Consider the following 16,509-nt stretch of genomic DNA (forward strand, 5'->3'; position numbering starts at 1 on the left):
CATGCTCAGTTAGACTATGAGTCAGCTTCCTGCTGATTGTCTCAGATCCACATTTCTAAGGGGGGGGGGGGGGGAGTGAGTTCTTAGCATTCTTGAGGGAGAGGGGAGAGAGCAGAGAGCTGCGTGTCTGTGGCAGAGGAAAACAGACAGGACACATCTTTTGACATAACTCAGTGCAGAGTATCTGTGAGTGCTTATGGCTGTATTTACATAGACCTTTCTGAAAAAGCTTACTTAGTTTTTACCTTTCTTTCTCCTATTAGGAGCATGACGATTCTGCCATCCATCTAGCATCAGTCTGCATATTTTAACTTCAGAAAGGAAAAGTGACATTAAACACTTATAAGTGTTAATTTAGTAAATAGACAAAAGGAAATAATACAACATAATTGTATGATCATACAAAGGCTAATTGATATAGTAGAACACATTGCAAAACTTGGCCTGCTTACAGAGGGAAGGATGAAGCTGCACACTCTACTAAATAGTGACCTTAACCATGGGAACTTCCTAGAGCTGGTTCTGCTTCTTGCCAAATATGACCCTGTTCTCCAGAAAACATGTCAAAGATGCAGTGGCAATGAGTGAGGAAAGAAAAAAGGTGCAATCCTGAGAGCAAAGGGAGAGGAGGCCTAGTTACATTTCTAAGTAAAACAATAAATAATTTAATCATGCTAATGGGGAAAGAAAACATTAGCAAGAAGTAAAAGGTACACTGAAATATAACATGGAAATGGACAGCACTCAAGATGTTGGTGTGATGGAGCAGTGCAGCATTATTCTTAGGTATGTCAGATAGAGAGATGTGCATGAAAGGCTTATTGCTCTCATCCAGCACAACTGGAGAACCCCTAATTACATCTCTGAAAGAACAACTGGAAATTATCTCATTGTCTATAAATTTAGTGACATCATTAGCTACTCTTTTGATGGTACTGCAAATATGAGTGGGTGCTGCAATGGAGTTCAAGCCCTCATCAGAAATGTTTCCTGCAATTCTGTCCACATTTGGTGCTATGCTCACATCCTTAATCTTGTCGTTGACAACTCAGTGTGTCATCCCTGTAAAGTATTTGGACACTTAGAGATTACAGCTTGTTTCTTCTCTGAATTTTACAAGAGGCTCTCAGTGTGGACAGAGCAAGTCTCTAACCAGCGTCAAGGACATGAAAAATGTTCACAACTAAAAAAATTAGTGATACCCACAAACGACTGCTTTCTAAGCTAAGGTCTATTGGTCTTAGTGAAGTCATTTGCACATGGATAGAAAACTGGCTACAGGATCGGGTACAGAGGGTGGTTGTTAATGGAACATTCTCTACTTGGAATAAGGTTCTCAGTGGGGTCTCTCAGGGTTCTGTACTGGGTCCACTTTTGTTTAATTTGTTCATAAATGACTTAGGGGAGGGTATTATGAGTAATGTATCAGTGTTTGCAGATGACACAAAACTCTGCAGACCAGTCAATTCTATCCAGGATGTGACATCCCTGCAGCAGGATCTTGACCAACTGGCAATCTGGGCAGCTAAGTGGCAGATGAGATTTAATGTGGATAAATGTAAGGTCATGCACCTGGGATGTAAAAATATGCAAGCCACTTATACCCTTAATGGGACTGCACTAGGCAAATCCATAATGGAGAAGGACCTTGGAGTTCTTGTAGATAATAAACTTGGCTGTAGCAAGCAATGCCAGGCAGCAGCTGCAAGGGCAAACAAGGTTTTGAGCTGTATTAAAAGGGGTATAGATTTACGGGAGGAGGGGGTTATTCTTCCCCTTTACAGAGCGCTGGTAAGGCCCCATCTAGAATATGCTGTTCAGTTTTGGTCTCCAGTGCTCAAACGGGACATTATTGAGTTAAAGAGGGTCCAGAGAAGGGCAACTAAGCTGGTAAAGGGTATGGAAAGTCTCAGTTATGAAGAAAGACTGGCCAAGTTGGGTCTGTTTACACTGGAGAAGAGGCGCTTAAGAGGTGACATGATAACTATGTATAAATATATAAGGGGATCATATAATAACCTTTCTAATGTTTTATTTACCAGTAGGTCCTTCCAACGAACACGAGGGCACCCACTCCGTTTAGAAGAAGGGAGGTTCCATTTAAATATTCGGAAAGGATTTTTTACAGTGAGAGCTGTGAAGTTGTGGAATTCCCTCCCCGAATCAGTCATGCTGGCTGATACATTATATAACTTTAAGAAGGGGCTGGATGGATTCTTAGCAAGTGAGGGAATACAGGGTTATGGGAGATAGCTCTTAGTACAAGTTGATCCAGGGACTGGTCCGATTGCCATCTTGGAGTCAGGAAGGAATTTTTTCCCGTCTGCGGCAAATTAGAGAGGCTTCAGATGGGGTTTTTTGCCTTCCTCTGGATCAACTAGTAGTTAGGCAGGTTATATATAGGCATTATGGTTGAACTTGATGGACGTATGTCTTTTTTCAACCCAACTTACTATGTTACCCGCTGGCGGGGCACTGGGTACAAATTTTGGGTCATGCTCTGACCAGTCAAAAGAGTTATACAGCATACTGTTATACTGCCTGGAACATATTTCTTTGCCTACCAAGTTTGACCGCAAAGTTGTTAGTGAGGCAACATGCTTAATTCATGGATGGACAAGATTTTAAACATTACTTGTTTCATTCCTGTTCTTGCAGATTTTTGAAATTACCACACCAGTGTCAGATTATCTGCAAACTAGTGAACTAGACATTTTACAAATTTGGAGAATGGTGGAAACTTCAGCAACTGAGGCCATCAATTCCAAAACGTCTGGCTGTAGTAAACGCCTTTATTGAAAAAGTAAATAGTTCTCTTGACGAAATGCCTATCCATGCAGAAGTAGAGAAAAGTTTTCCACAAAAGAGTGGCAAGAAAAAATCTGATGGCTGGAGAGCTGGCAAGGGATGAACCTCCTGTGGATCCAGTTAAAGCATTTGAGGTTCCAATATACTACACAGTCATATTTCAGGCTGCAGGCAGTATCAAGCAAAAGTTTTCTAAAAATAAGAAACTCATCCAGGATATTAAGTTTTTAGACTCTAGGCAGTTTAGCCAAATCAGAGAGCAAATTACAGCAGACACCTTAAAAACAATTGCTGATTTGGCTGGTGTGGACCTTAAATCTGAACTTCAAAGATAACTATGCAGTACTCAAATAACCAATCAATGCAGAGGAAACTGATGAGGAGGAAGAAAAGTCAGTGACATAAAAAAGTGTGTGTTGAAACTGCTTCACTTGCTGCTATAGACTCCTGTATGTACACCTCAAAAAAAAATCATTAATGTTGAGCTGTTGAAAATAGTAACCACATTCATATCTTGCTCTGTCTGTAAAATAGTGAATTCCAGTTAGGCTGAACTTCCTATAGCAATTCACAAACCAATTATTGCAGTAGTTTGTGTGTCTGACTTCCTTCCCAGTGCTCTAGCAAAATCTGTCTTACAGTATAACATTAAAACTTGAACCTTGTTCTTAATGCACTTAAGTATAGCAAACAATAAGTGGCTCCTGCACAGTTATGTAATGCATTATGCCTGTTGTTCAGGATTTTCTGTATACTGGAATGCAATTTCCCATAGGGGTTAAACAAACATTTTTTATTTTATTTCTAAATAATTTGCTTTTTCTATGTAAAAATAAATCTGCACCTTGTGGTTGCTGTTCACCAAGCTAGCAAAGATGTAGATGGCAGTCCACTGTAAGGAGTATGGAATGATGCCTTATCTATCTGGATAAAAGATCCTATAATTGTATTGTAATATAATATACAGGTTCTAAGGATGTATTTATGTCTGCGTGATGCTGTTATATACAAACTGGTTTTGGTGTTGAAGGATGGCTCTGTATTTATGTCTGCATGATGCTTTTATATATACAAACTGATTTTGGTGTTGAGTTTTTCATTTTCATGATACAAGTAGGGATGTTTCATTGCTATGCAAGGATGATTTTTCTAGATTAATCATAAAATGCCTATGCTCATTCTGATATTATTTATACAGAAGGGTTAGAGCCTCACGTGCTTACAAATATGGCATAATCATTATTAAGTATATCATGTAATTAAAGCCTGCCAGGAAGCATTTCTGTGCATTAAGTATACTTGATTTACATTACTAGTAAAACTACTACACAATTCTAAAGTCATTTCTTTACTTAGAAGCTGATACATGAATGATAGCACTGCTTGGACAGGTAAGATCATTTAATGAACAAGGCAAATTTGTACTTTAGTTTTGATTTATCTTCAAAGCAGATACCTTGCTATTTAAGAATGCGGAAAGCAGTTTTGAAACTGAATCTAGAATTAAAAGTGTTTTGGGCTTTCTTATTTGTTGGTTTTCATAAATGCAAACGTTGATGCTTAACAACTGCAAACCAGCACAAACGTCATTTGAGAGGGGCCACATTTTCAGCAGGCAGTAGGAGGTTGGCTTTCTTCCAACAATAAGCAAGGTTCAGAAGGATTGTGGTGTCCACTAGTTAGCTTATTCCCAATGCCTTTAAAGAGAATAATATACATAGCAGAATTTCCACTTAGCCAACATCCTAAAAAAAAAGAGAAGTTATGCTTAAACCTACAATCAGCAGTTCCTAGAATCTAAAAAGACATTTGTTCCCAGAAAAACTTGTGAGTAATTGTATTATAAAAGGGAAACTGAAGAGCATAATGAAAAAGAAAAAGGTAAGTGGGGAGAGATGGGGAGCCTGCAATCCTTGGATTTGTAAATTATGATTCCTCAAGAAAGGTGCTAATATTGATGTGTTTCCATGGTGTTCATGCAGGGATATTGTAAATTATGATAATAAGAGTATTTTTTTTCTTTATCATGCAGGTCTAATATTCACTTCATCTGCATGGTGTATGTTTTACATTCCTGTGGTGGTTTATCCAGGGGGTAAGACATAGCCAAATGTTGTAATATTGATTTGATCACCATCAACACAAAAATATTGTTCTATAGGATACTGGTCTATAGGATGCAACCTCTGTGATCCCTGCCACATTTGGCTAGAAGGATAATTCATAATAAAGTCATTTGGTAATTGGTTGGATGCTGGAAGGCTTGCTAGTACTCTTATTATATACAGTGTTATATCAGATCTTGGAATTTTATCATCAAAGGGAAGCCTGCCTGGGCCTAATGTTTTGCTCCTATTGATAACTGCATTTAACTCTTCTACATTTATCGAGACATTTCCTGTATCCATTTGACAATTTGAGTCTTTTCCTTTAATGAAAAAAGCAAACCCCTTTGCTGAGTAGTTGGTTTAAGGTGAATGTATCAAAATTGTGTGTGCATCTTTGGTTCATATTTATTGGACACCAAACCTAACCATAAAGCTGTCCCACTGGGTCCCATATTTCTCTATAGAAGTTGATGAAAAACTTAATTATTGAAATCAACTTGCCAATAGTAATTCTACTGACCAAAAATGTAGATGCAAGCTTTTTACCATATTTACCAATACCATGCTGATTACTTGGACTAAACTGTAAATTAAACATGGGGTAAAGAACATACGTGTCCGTGCTAGGAAAATTGTGCTTAAAGCTTCTAGTTGCACAAAACAGACGAGAACCAGATAGAGATTATTTTGAAATTTAATACATGAGTGTGAAGAGAGAGCTAAGGGAACAGTTTTATTGAGAAATATTTATTTAAGACTACATAACCTTGATAATGTGTCACATTATTCTAGGACTACATTGGTTGTTTGCCAAAACAAAATTGGGTTGTGATTTTGTTGCTCATTATTGGACCTGTATTGCTTCCACCAGTAAAGCTGCTTTTGAAATCCTGTGAATTAGGCAGAAAGTTAGGCATCCTCTCAACAAAAGGAGTTTTGTTTACAGAAAATGCAATGCTAATCTGTGCGTGGTCAAAGGTCTCAGTATTGTATTTGTTCAGATTCATTAATGTGTGCAATATATGTCTGATGAATGGGAGTAATATGTGCAGTTGCCAGATGTCCAGTTAGACATTTAGGGGCAGAATATCAAAATGTGACACTAGAGCACTCCACAGAAAAAAAACATATTAAATGTCTTTATCAATGGGTGAAAATCAGAATTTATCACTAGGCGAAGCCCACAGAGGTGAATAACTCCAGGAATTTGTTTGTCCTGAGCCTAACTGCTTGGGTCCCTCAAATGGCAGCACTGACACCACAAGGAATTAACCTTCACTAATCAACTCATCACACACTGGGCTGCTCACTAACTTCTCCTAATCCTATACTTTACTCCTAGATTGAACTATACAAAAAACCTGACCTGGCGCTAATTTATCCAACTTATCACTAACTCAATGTCAGGGGATAAAAAACTAAAGGTTTGGAAAACTTTTACCCTCCTTTTACCATATATCAGGGATCTCAACTATAAAATCACTGTATGCAAGAGCCCTATGGGTTAAAATAAAATCAGGCCTCAATTACAGAGCTCTTACATCTAGGGAGATCATAGCACCTTGCTTACTTTGCCCAGCACTTTGTGAATAAGGCCTCAGATCTCAGCCTTCTCCCTCATACAGCTGACCTGTGTTGCAAAAACAAAAAGCCATGTAGCCTGCATTTTCTCTCCCAGTTATTTTTGCCTTTTTTACCTTAAGCTTGTTCTAGAATATCTCACTATTCAGGCATAGATTATGAGCATTCCTTGCCATTATGATCACTTTTTTTTTTCCATATGCAGGTTTAGCCATGCAAGACGCACACACCTCTACATGTAAGCTTGTTCTTGAAATGTTTAAATGAAATCAGCCTAAGATATACAGTCGTTTTGCAGCTAGTGTAATTGCAGAAGTTTTACTGACTTTATTCATAAATGTTATAAACTCCCAGATTATGTTTACATGTCTTTGATTTATTTTAAAGATTACATAATGATATAAATATATTTTTAAGCTACTTGGAATGGTACAATTAATCTTTTTAGAAAATAAAAAGTGTGTCTTTGCATAAGAAAGTGTGTCTTTAGCATAAGAAACCCAGGTTTAGGTTCTCTATACTTACTGTAGTTTTTACCTTTCATCCTTCTTGAGTGAACTATTATATTCAAACTGATGAATGAACACATACAGTTAGGAAACTTTCATAATTTCCCACCCCAAATTTCATTGAATTTCCCTAAATCTGTAACATCTTCTTGTCCTGCAATTAGCCATAAGTGGGGATAATGCAGTGCTTCACTCCTAAATACAACTCTGACCAAAATTATATTAGCAGCTTTGCACTTTTTTTAGGGATTCACGAATCCAAGATTCGGCCTTTATCGGCAGGATTCTGCCGAAACCACGGTCCTAGCTTTTCCGAATCCTAAAATCATGTGACTTTTTGACAATTAACATGGAATTTGGACATCTTTCAAGCGTGCGGCGACATTTAACCCTTCCAAAACCTAATTAGCATATGCTACTTCGGATGTGGTACAGCATCCTTTACGAAGGATTCAGGGTTTGGCCAAATCCGAAAAACTGGATTCAGTGCATCCCTAACTTTTTTCAAATAATTCACAAATTATTATAGAGTAGATTTATCTCAAAACACAAAATTCCTTGTTTCACTGTTAAGTTTCACTGGTTACAGAAGTTTCTTTTTCCATATAAAACTTATTCCAACAAAATAATTTACACCCTTAAAATTTTGTAGCACACCTCTTTGAAAGAATTGCCAAGATCAAGCGCTTTCTGCAACCATAAACAAGCTTTCCACATCTTGACCATTTGGCCCATTCTTCTTTTGCAGACTTCTCAAGTTTTCTGATATTTGAATGATGCCTTCTCCCCTTTTTGGATGTTTATTGGGACATGCTGTTGGCAACTTCAGCATTTCGTCTTAAACCTTTCCTGGGTGCTTCTGGTCATGGTCCTGCTGGGAGACCCATCTGTGATGGCAACCCAGCTTTCTCACACTGGGATCAATATTGCTTTTCAAAATGCAATGGTTATCTCCTAATTTCATGATTCCATGCACAGATTCAAGGCTCAAGACTCAGACTCTTGAATCTACAGGGCAGCAAATCAACCCCAAAATATTAATCTACCTGTTTTACAACTGTAAGGATGAGGCTCCTTTCCTTGAAGGCATTCCCTGTAAACATTGCCAAAGATTACAAAAATACTCTAATTTCTATTTATCTGCCCTGGACATTATCCCAGAAGGACTGTGTGGCTTGTTCAGGTGTATTATTATGGCAAGGCTTAGTTCTTTTAGATTCTTTAAAGGAGAACTAAACCTTAACTAAAGTGGGCTAGAAAGTTTGTACATTTTGTTTTGGGCTTCCATACCACAGCCTTTAGCAGGAAAGATCTGTGCCTACAATTATGCCCCCAGTAGCTCCCCATCTTCTTTTCTGCTTATTCACTGCACATACTCTGTGCTGCTTTCAGTTGAGCTTAGGGACCCACTCACAATATACTGTACAGATAGAATATAAATGTCATGATGTAAAGCTGATAAGTAAATAATACAGCAGCTCTGAAACTAGTGCAATTAGCATCAGAAATTAATAATCAGCCCTGAAGCATAACCCACTGACAGACAAACCTCATTTTCTGGTTGATATATAAGGACACGACCCCTAAGCTTAGTTTCTCAACAGCTGCCAAGAGCACACTGAGCATGTGTCACTGACATTCCTAACAAAAAGGCCTGGATTATTTCTATTACAGAGATGCTGAAACTTTAGGCTGGTGCACAAAGTTCAGAATATAAATATGGTATTTCTAGCCATATTTATTTTTAGGGTTTAGTTCTCCTTTAAACCACAATTCAAACAATTCTCTGCAATCTTTGATCATTTTTTTTTTTTGTTGTGCCTGTGTCCAGGGAGATTCGTTGCCATGCTTTCTTGATAACATTGCATACATGGACACAGGAACATTAAGGACTTTGGAGAGGGACTTAAAGCCATAGGATTGTTCATGCTTTCTTCTCACTAGCATTTATATTCTCACCACCTCAGATAAACAACTGCTTTTGCTTTTCACAATGTTCAGTGTGGTGCACAATTTTGATTGGCTGATTGTGTGCTACTTAAATTGCAGGCACCTGTAACTCCTTCCAATTTACTTACAAATTAAAGGTGAATCGCCCTCTTGATATCCAAATATTTCTTACATGTCTAGTCTATTTTAGGATATCTGTGTGGAAGAAGATACGCTTCAGTCATTGTCTACAGCTGTTTTTGTGTAGTTCAACTGCAAACAAAAGGAATACAAGAGTGAATACCAGAGCATGTTATTTTCAACAAATTTCTGGCAGAACTGGTGCATTATTTTAAAAAAGCACAACAGTGCCAATATTTTTGGATGGATTGTATATACAGATCGTCTTTCTATAATTCTAGGCTAATGCTTGCAAAATCTAGATCTTTACCTGCCAAAGCAGAAAATGTTCTCTGATCCTAGACTAGCCTATAATCTCAACAACATACACCCCTACACAAAAGCAGGTTCAGTGGTTTGGTCCTAATATCAAATGAGTGATTACAAGGTCTATATACCCACACACAGGGGCCTATTTATATATCTGTGGGGGGAAAATGATGATTGAATACACCACTTATTGTAGTCTAAATGCCAAGCCTATTTATAAAGCTGTGTAGTGATTTTAGGCTTCTGCAAAGTCCAGTGTAAAATTCTGCCATAAAACACAGAGGTTGCTTTTACAACACCGCAACTTCTTTTTAATGGATGATTTTAGGAATTGTGTTGGACAGCATAAATCATACAAATAAAGCAAGACACAGCTTTATAAATCTACAATTTGTTTTATGCTATTTTTAAACTAATCTAGAGTAAACCACAAACTGTATATCTGACATATTCTGTAAATAATTTGGTCATTATGCTTTGGGCAGCATGGTTGACCAATAATCCACACACATTTGGCAGTTTGCTTAATGGCCAACATGTATAGTCAAATTAAAACCCATTAATTGAAAAAGACTAAATTTGCCAACTACATTTATGAAGATTCCTTGCACTTAGAGTATAAGGCAAAAATCATTTGGCAAATATGGAGAAAGGAGAAAGAAATGTAAAAACTAAGTAAGCTTTATCATAAAGGTCTATGTAAATACAGCCATAAGCACTTACAGAAACGCTGCACCTCTGAGTCCTCTGTCAAAAGAGTTGTTGTCTCTTTCTTTTCCTGTGCCAGAGACACACAGCTCTCTCCCCTCTCCTGCTCCCCCCTCCCTCAAGATTGCTAAGAACTCCACCCCCTTAGGAATGTGGATCTGAGCCAATCAGCAGGAAGCATCCTCATAGTCTTACAAACTGAGCATGTACACTGGTCTTGGTCTTGGTGCAGGAACAAGACATTATGGGAACTTTCTTTACAGAGCTCAGCAGTTTTTTTTTTCCTATGAGGCTTCTGACCATCTGAACAGGTGAAATATGGGGAGACTTAGGGGCACTATTGAGAGAACTGAAGGTATGCCTGCAGCTTGAGAGTAACTCTTTTTTAGCCTTCCCTTCTCCTTTAATCCTCTCATGCAATCTGAACTTGCAACTTGGGACAAGCTATAATTATTCTTATGAATAAAACTAATTTTATATTTCTTAAATTTCTTTAAATTAACTTTTGGAATGTTATAAATTGGCCTATTCTACAACAAGTTGAGCATTATTACTACAACTGACTAGAGTTACAAGGCTTACAGGTATATCTACGGCAACAAATTTACATTCACCCAAATGTGACTTGTGTTTGGGCTTCCACCATCTGCCGTGACGTATTTGTATGCTGTCATTAAGCAGTATATGTTCTGAAACCTGTGTACTTTTACCTAGAAGTAGTCTTACCTGGATCTCTGTTTCTCCCATCTCTCCAAGGTTCAGCATGCAGCTTAAATATGTAAAGAACTATTTACGACGTGTTCATTTACATCCACAAGTGCATTGGGAAGTTGCGCTTGAAACCATTTTCATCAAAGTTACTTGTGCTCCTTGCTGCCTTCCGCTGATGTTCCTATTGACGCTGGGGAACTTGGAGCTACTGCCACCTCCTGACCAGAAGGTATCTCCAGGGTTTCCTCAGTGCCCTGAGCATCACACTTTCTCCTAAAGAATCTGAAGCTGTGTTTCTTTCTGCGGTTTAATGCATAAAAGGTCTAAGGGCTAAACTCCACTGGATATTTTGGTCAGATTTTATCTGATCTTGTCATGCGACAACGCAACACCACAAGATTTTGTAGGCTCCTACAAAATCTCATCCACATAAGCTGTGTGAGAAAAAAGTTTCTCACAGAAAAACTGATGGACAAAATTCAATTTGAGATGCAATTTAATTCAGAAAAATTTATCTCATAGTTTATCATGTGAACTCTATTGAAGCCTTTGGGGAAAAAACTGGAACGGAATTAAGAGAAAAGTTTTTTCTCCTCGAATTGAATCTCGTCCATGAGTTTTTATGTGATAATAGAATTGGGTTTTTTTTTAACCTCTATCTTTTAAATAACAGTGTTACATAAATTACTAACAGTGTCCCAGAAAAATGGTTAAAAATATATCACTGAACCAAAAACAGTATTACAAATTTCCACTCAATAACAGCTCAGTTTCCAGTCCCTATTTAAACCACCCCATCATTCTCTGTTTTTGAAGTTGGTAAATCCACCAATCATACCTCACAATCATACCGACTTTCTCGTTATTCTGGAAACTAACCTCAGTTATGCCACCTTTTGTCTGCAAAACAAACTAGGGGACACACGTGTCATATGACATTCTTTGCAATATGTTACACAAGGCTGGCTACTGTAATAATACTAATTGATTGTTGTACATACCACACATTTTACAAAACAAAGTTGCTTTTGGGTCTGTAAAGACCCTTTCAGAAGTTCATAAGCCTCTTAGCACCCCAAGTAACATATACCGTATATACTCGAGTATAAGCCGAGTTTTTCAGAACCAAAAATGTGCTGAAAAAGTGGCCCTCGGCTTATACTAGAGTATATACGGGAACTTTGCCTTCGTTGAGGGATTGTGAGAGTTGTAGTTCCCAGGCACGGTCACATGGCTGCACGGATAGCCGGCAAACTCACCCATGGTGGAGATGTAAGAGGGGAGTGTATTCTCTGTAAATCAGGTGAGAATACAGGTTTTCCCAACGTCCGAGTCCCCAGTCATCACTAACTTCACCACCAGGCTGGGACGCGGTGGAGCAGATACGGCCATTGTGCGATACCTGGCACTGGCCGCTCCCCGCCTCACAGACCGAGCCGCCCCATTCCCCCCTCCCCAAGTAGGTCCGTACAGGCAGCGCTAACCCGTGGCTTGGGCAGAGCTGAGAGGCAGCAGGCAGGGCTCTTCCGCATTGGCACATTGTGCAATCTTTCCATTGCCCGTAATGTTGCACAGGGAAACGCTCTGCACGCACAGGTTCCGGTTCTGTTGAGCAGTTTAGTCGCTTGTCTTGTTTCCAGAGTTGCTGCTACCTGGTGTGAATGCTGCACATGTGCAATATTACTACCTGTTACCTGCAACTTTAATTGCATCAATATCCAGTTCTGGTAATACAGAATCAGTGTATCCCTGGCCCTGGCTTGGGACAGACCTACATACACTACACTGGCCAGGCTGCCTGCTCTTGAGATTCTGCCTTTATTCTGCTCATAGCAGCAGAAGCAGCATTTCTACTGAGCAGGCGACTTCTTTCATGTGTGCTTATGTCACTTAATTAGTATGTGTAGCATGCTGTCTTGCCAGATTCTCACTCTCTGCTTCTGGGTAATGGAAGTGAAAAGCTCAAATGCTAAATGCATATTCTGCTTATTAAACTTATATAAAGGACATATATTTTTGTGAATGCATTATAGCAGGAAAGTAGATATTTGCAAATTCCTATCTATTTAATGGGGCTGATGCACTCTCACAAATAGAAGTTATTAGACAGTATAGACAGTTAAAAAAAAAAACTTAGCAGTAGCTGCTGCATTTCCCACCCTAGGCTTATACTCAAGTCAATACATTTTTCCAGTTTTCTTAGGTAAAATGAGGTACCTCGGCTTATATTCGGATCGGCTTATACTCGAGTATATACGGTACCTATCTGAAGACAGACCTCTATTATATACCCAGTACAGGTATAATTAATAATAATATGTAGTGATGAGTGAATCTGTCCCGTTTCACCAGAAAATTTCTGAATCTTTGAAAAAGATTTTCAAAACAGCAAAAATGACACGTGGCAACAATTTTTTTTGTGCAGCAAATTTTTGCGCCCATTTCGCGAAAAATTCCACCAATGGCGAAACGTGGAAATTCGCTGCAAATCCATCCCTGACGAAAAATTTCTCTCATCACTAATAATATGGGATCGCCTGTGAATTTGATGTATAGTACATAGCATTGAATCCACCTGCCATCCCATAGTACTAGAAATTATCTCATGTGGAAAAAATGCATGTAAGAAGCAAAAACACAGGAATGGCTGTTAGATGAGACCTAGAATGGATAACAGTCACATGTTAAAGAAAATTTCTAGTCATCATTTTTCCAAATAGTGATGTAGTAATCCTAATGTCAATAACTGTAAAGTAAGAATCCAGAAAGATAAACATTTCTCATGACTGGCTACATAATACTAGTTAAGACAACAGTATTTTAAAAAGGATCTAAAGGAATCCTCATCCCCACTCTACCCACATCGAAAAAAAGTTTCTATCCTAGCACAATGGGGTCCTCACATCCAATTTTGCAAAGTCTCTCAAACCACTATGAAGAAGCTGGCATATGATATGATATGATGAAACTTGCCCCATTCAAGCCCCTCATTTTTGAGGGGTTTAAATAATCTTATTGTATAGAAAATAGTGTCAAGTAAGTACTGCACTTAATGCACAATAAAACTCTTGTTGTTCTTCTGAGCACTTTTAATAGTAGTTTACCAGACTAGTCATGAGCGAATCTGTCCCTTTTTGCACTGCTTTTGGACCCATTGGAGTCTATGACAAAAACTGGCAAAATTTTCACTCATCACTAATCCAGACACTAGTCATCTACTGTAGAAAAATAAAGGGTCTCAACATCCATGAATCACTTCTATAGGATCCATGAATTTTCTCTATAGGATTAAAATTGGTATTAATTGGCATAAATTGGTATCCCTTAAAAAGGTGGGTAATTCAACCACCACAGTAACTCCTCTACAGTAGAAACCTATCCCTACTACAATCAGTCATCTTGCCTGTCTTCTTGTAGAAGATTCACATGCCTAGGTTGTCAGGGTACTTTTAAATGTGGAATGACACACAGTAAAGGACAAGAGCCTACAAAGACCTATTAGACAAGGATTTCATCAACAGGTCAGCATGCTTTTTGTCCAAAGGAATTTTCAAACTTGCTATATTAAAGGGGTGTTTCACTTTAGCTTGTTGTAGAATGTCCTATTACTAGCAACATTGCAACTGGTCTCCATTATTTATTTTTTATAGTTTTCAAATCATCTGATTTCTACATCTGTCCAGCTTTTAAATGGGGATCACTGGCCCAAGCAGCTAAAAACTATTGCTCTGTGAGGCTACAATTTTATTGTTACTTTTTATTTCTTATCTTTCTATTCAGGGCCTCTCCATTTCTATTTCAGTCTCTTATTTAAACCCCTGCCTGGTTGCTAAGGTAAACAAGACCCTAGCAAGCAGATAGCTGCTAAAATTCCAAACTGGAGAACTGCTAAATAACTGAAAAACCACCAAAAATAAAAAATGAACAACAGTTGAAAATTGCCTCAGAATCTCAATGTTTAAATCATACTACAAGTTAATATAAAGGGCAAACTACCCCTTTAATATCTGGTTGATTTTGGCCAGATATCAGTTGGGAGTCCCCTCAGTGGGCCCCACACACAGTCGAATAAGCTGCCAACTTGGCCACACTATAAGGAACAGTTTATTGACCATCTCCAGAACTTTAATAAATATTAAAACTGGCTTAACATATAATACTAAAAATGATGCAAATTTTTTACTTTAGGGATTATGGGCAAAATCCTTTTCCTGGTAGGAGTTTGATTTCTTTAACATATTTCAGATGTTGGTAGGGGAGATGAACGTACAGAAGTGGTTAAGCATATTTTACAATCCTTCCATTGTATAAGTGAGGTAAATTTTCAGATTACTGAGAGAGTTGTTATGAATTGGAAGAGAGGAGTTTTAGAAATTTAGGAAAAGGGAAGCACGGTGGATTTATTGAATTAAAATGACAGAGAACGATGGGGTTTTGAATAGAGGGGAACTGAGCTGTTATTATTGAGTGAATATGTGCTTTACTGTTGCTTTACAGTTCATTTTAGTTATGTGATTTCAAAGAAATTGATAATATTGTATTGTAATATAGGAGTGGCATATAAAATTTCATTGGAAAGCTAGATAGTACATCAAATGAAAGCCCTGTCCAATATAGTGAAAAGCACAGTAATGCACAGTACCTCTCTTGCCCCCTGTGTGTCACGTTGCTTCTCACTATACAGGATAGAGAAGACAAACAAACTTACAGGTCACAATTTGCTTCTCGGTCTGCTGCTGAGAGATTCACACTCCACCAAAAACCGTGACTGAAATGCTGCTTTTCACAACAGGCACAGTTTCAAGTGGAACGTAAAACCCTCTGAAGATAAGCCCCATGTAGCTCATTTGTTCGGTGGCTGCTGTAATGCAGGTATGCCCTTAAGAACAAAGTGCAAATATGTTGAAAGATAAATGCATATACACTACATTTTGTACTAAATAAGCAAATTGATATTCTCTAATGCACATAGATAAAAAATAAAATAAAGATAAAATATAAAAAATATGTACAGTACATGTGTGACAGAATTAAGTGGATATATGGATCTGAATAAAAATAAATATTTAAATGGCACAGCTGCACAATTTTGGTCATAAAATCCCCCTAGCCAGCACTGTGCTGCCCTCTCCAGGAAGGAGCTACAGGTGTAGACAGCCATGTTTGGTTATATGAATTCACGTAATGAGCATTTCTCCTGACTCGCTCACTACTAAGTGTGTGATGTAGGATTGGGCAGGAAAAGTTGACTAATCCCACAAATACACATTATAGGGGCATATCCATTATAGTGTGTAAGCCAACATCACAGATGATATTGCCTATAGCAACCAATCAGATCTATAACATGTAGGTGACCGTTTAAATTTTATTTATGATTGGTCGTTATGGGCAACATCACTGGTAATGTTGGCTTACACAATATAATAAATATTCCCTATAAGCGAGCTGGAATCTTCACATAAAGCTCATATTAGCTCATATGTTACTATGATAGATGCCCTTTAGGGGCAGATACTGTATATAAAGTGTGAAATAAGAGCTCACTACAGAAAAACTTCCTATGGAATTTTTAGAAGCGTCTTTATCAAATGGTGAACTCTAATTTTCACTCAATGATAAATACACTTCTAAACATCCCATAGTAATAAATAGAGGGTGGGTACATTTTTCTGTGGTTGACTCTAATCTCACACTTAGATAAG

Source organism: Xenopus tropicalis, chromosome 5 (genome assembly GCF_000004195.4).
Source record: "Xenopus tropicalis strain Nigerian chromosome 5, UCB_Xtro_10.0, whole genome shotgun sequence".
NCBI lineage: Eukaryota > Metazoa > Chordata > Amphibia > Anura > Pipidae > Xenopus > Xenopus tropicalis.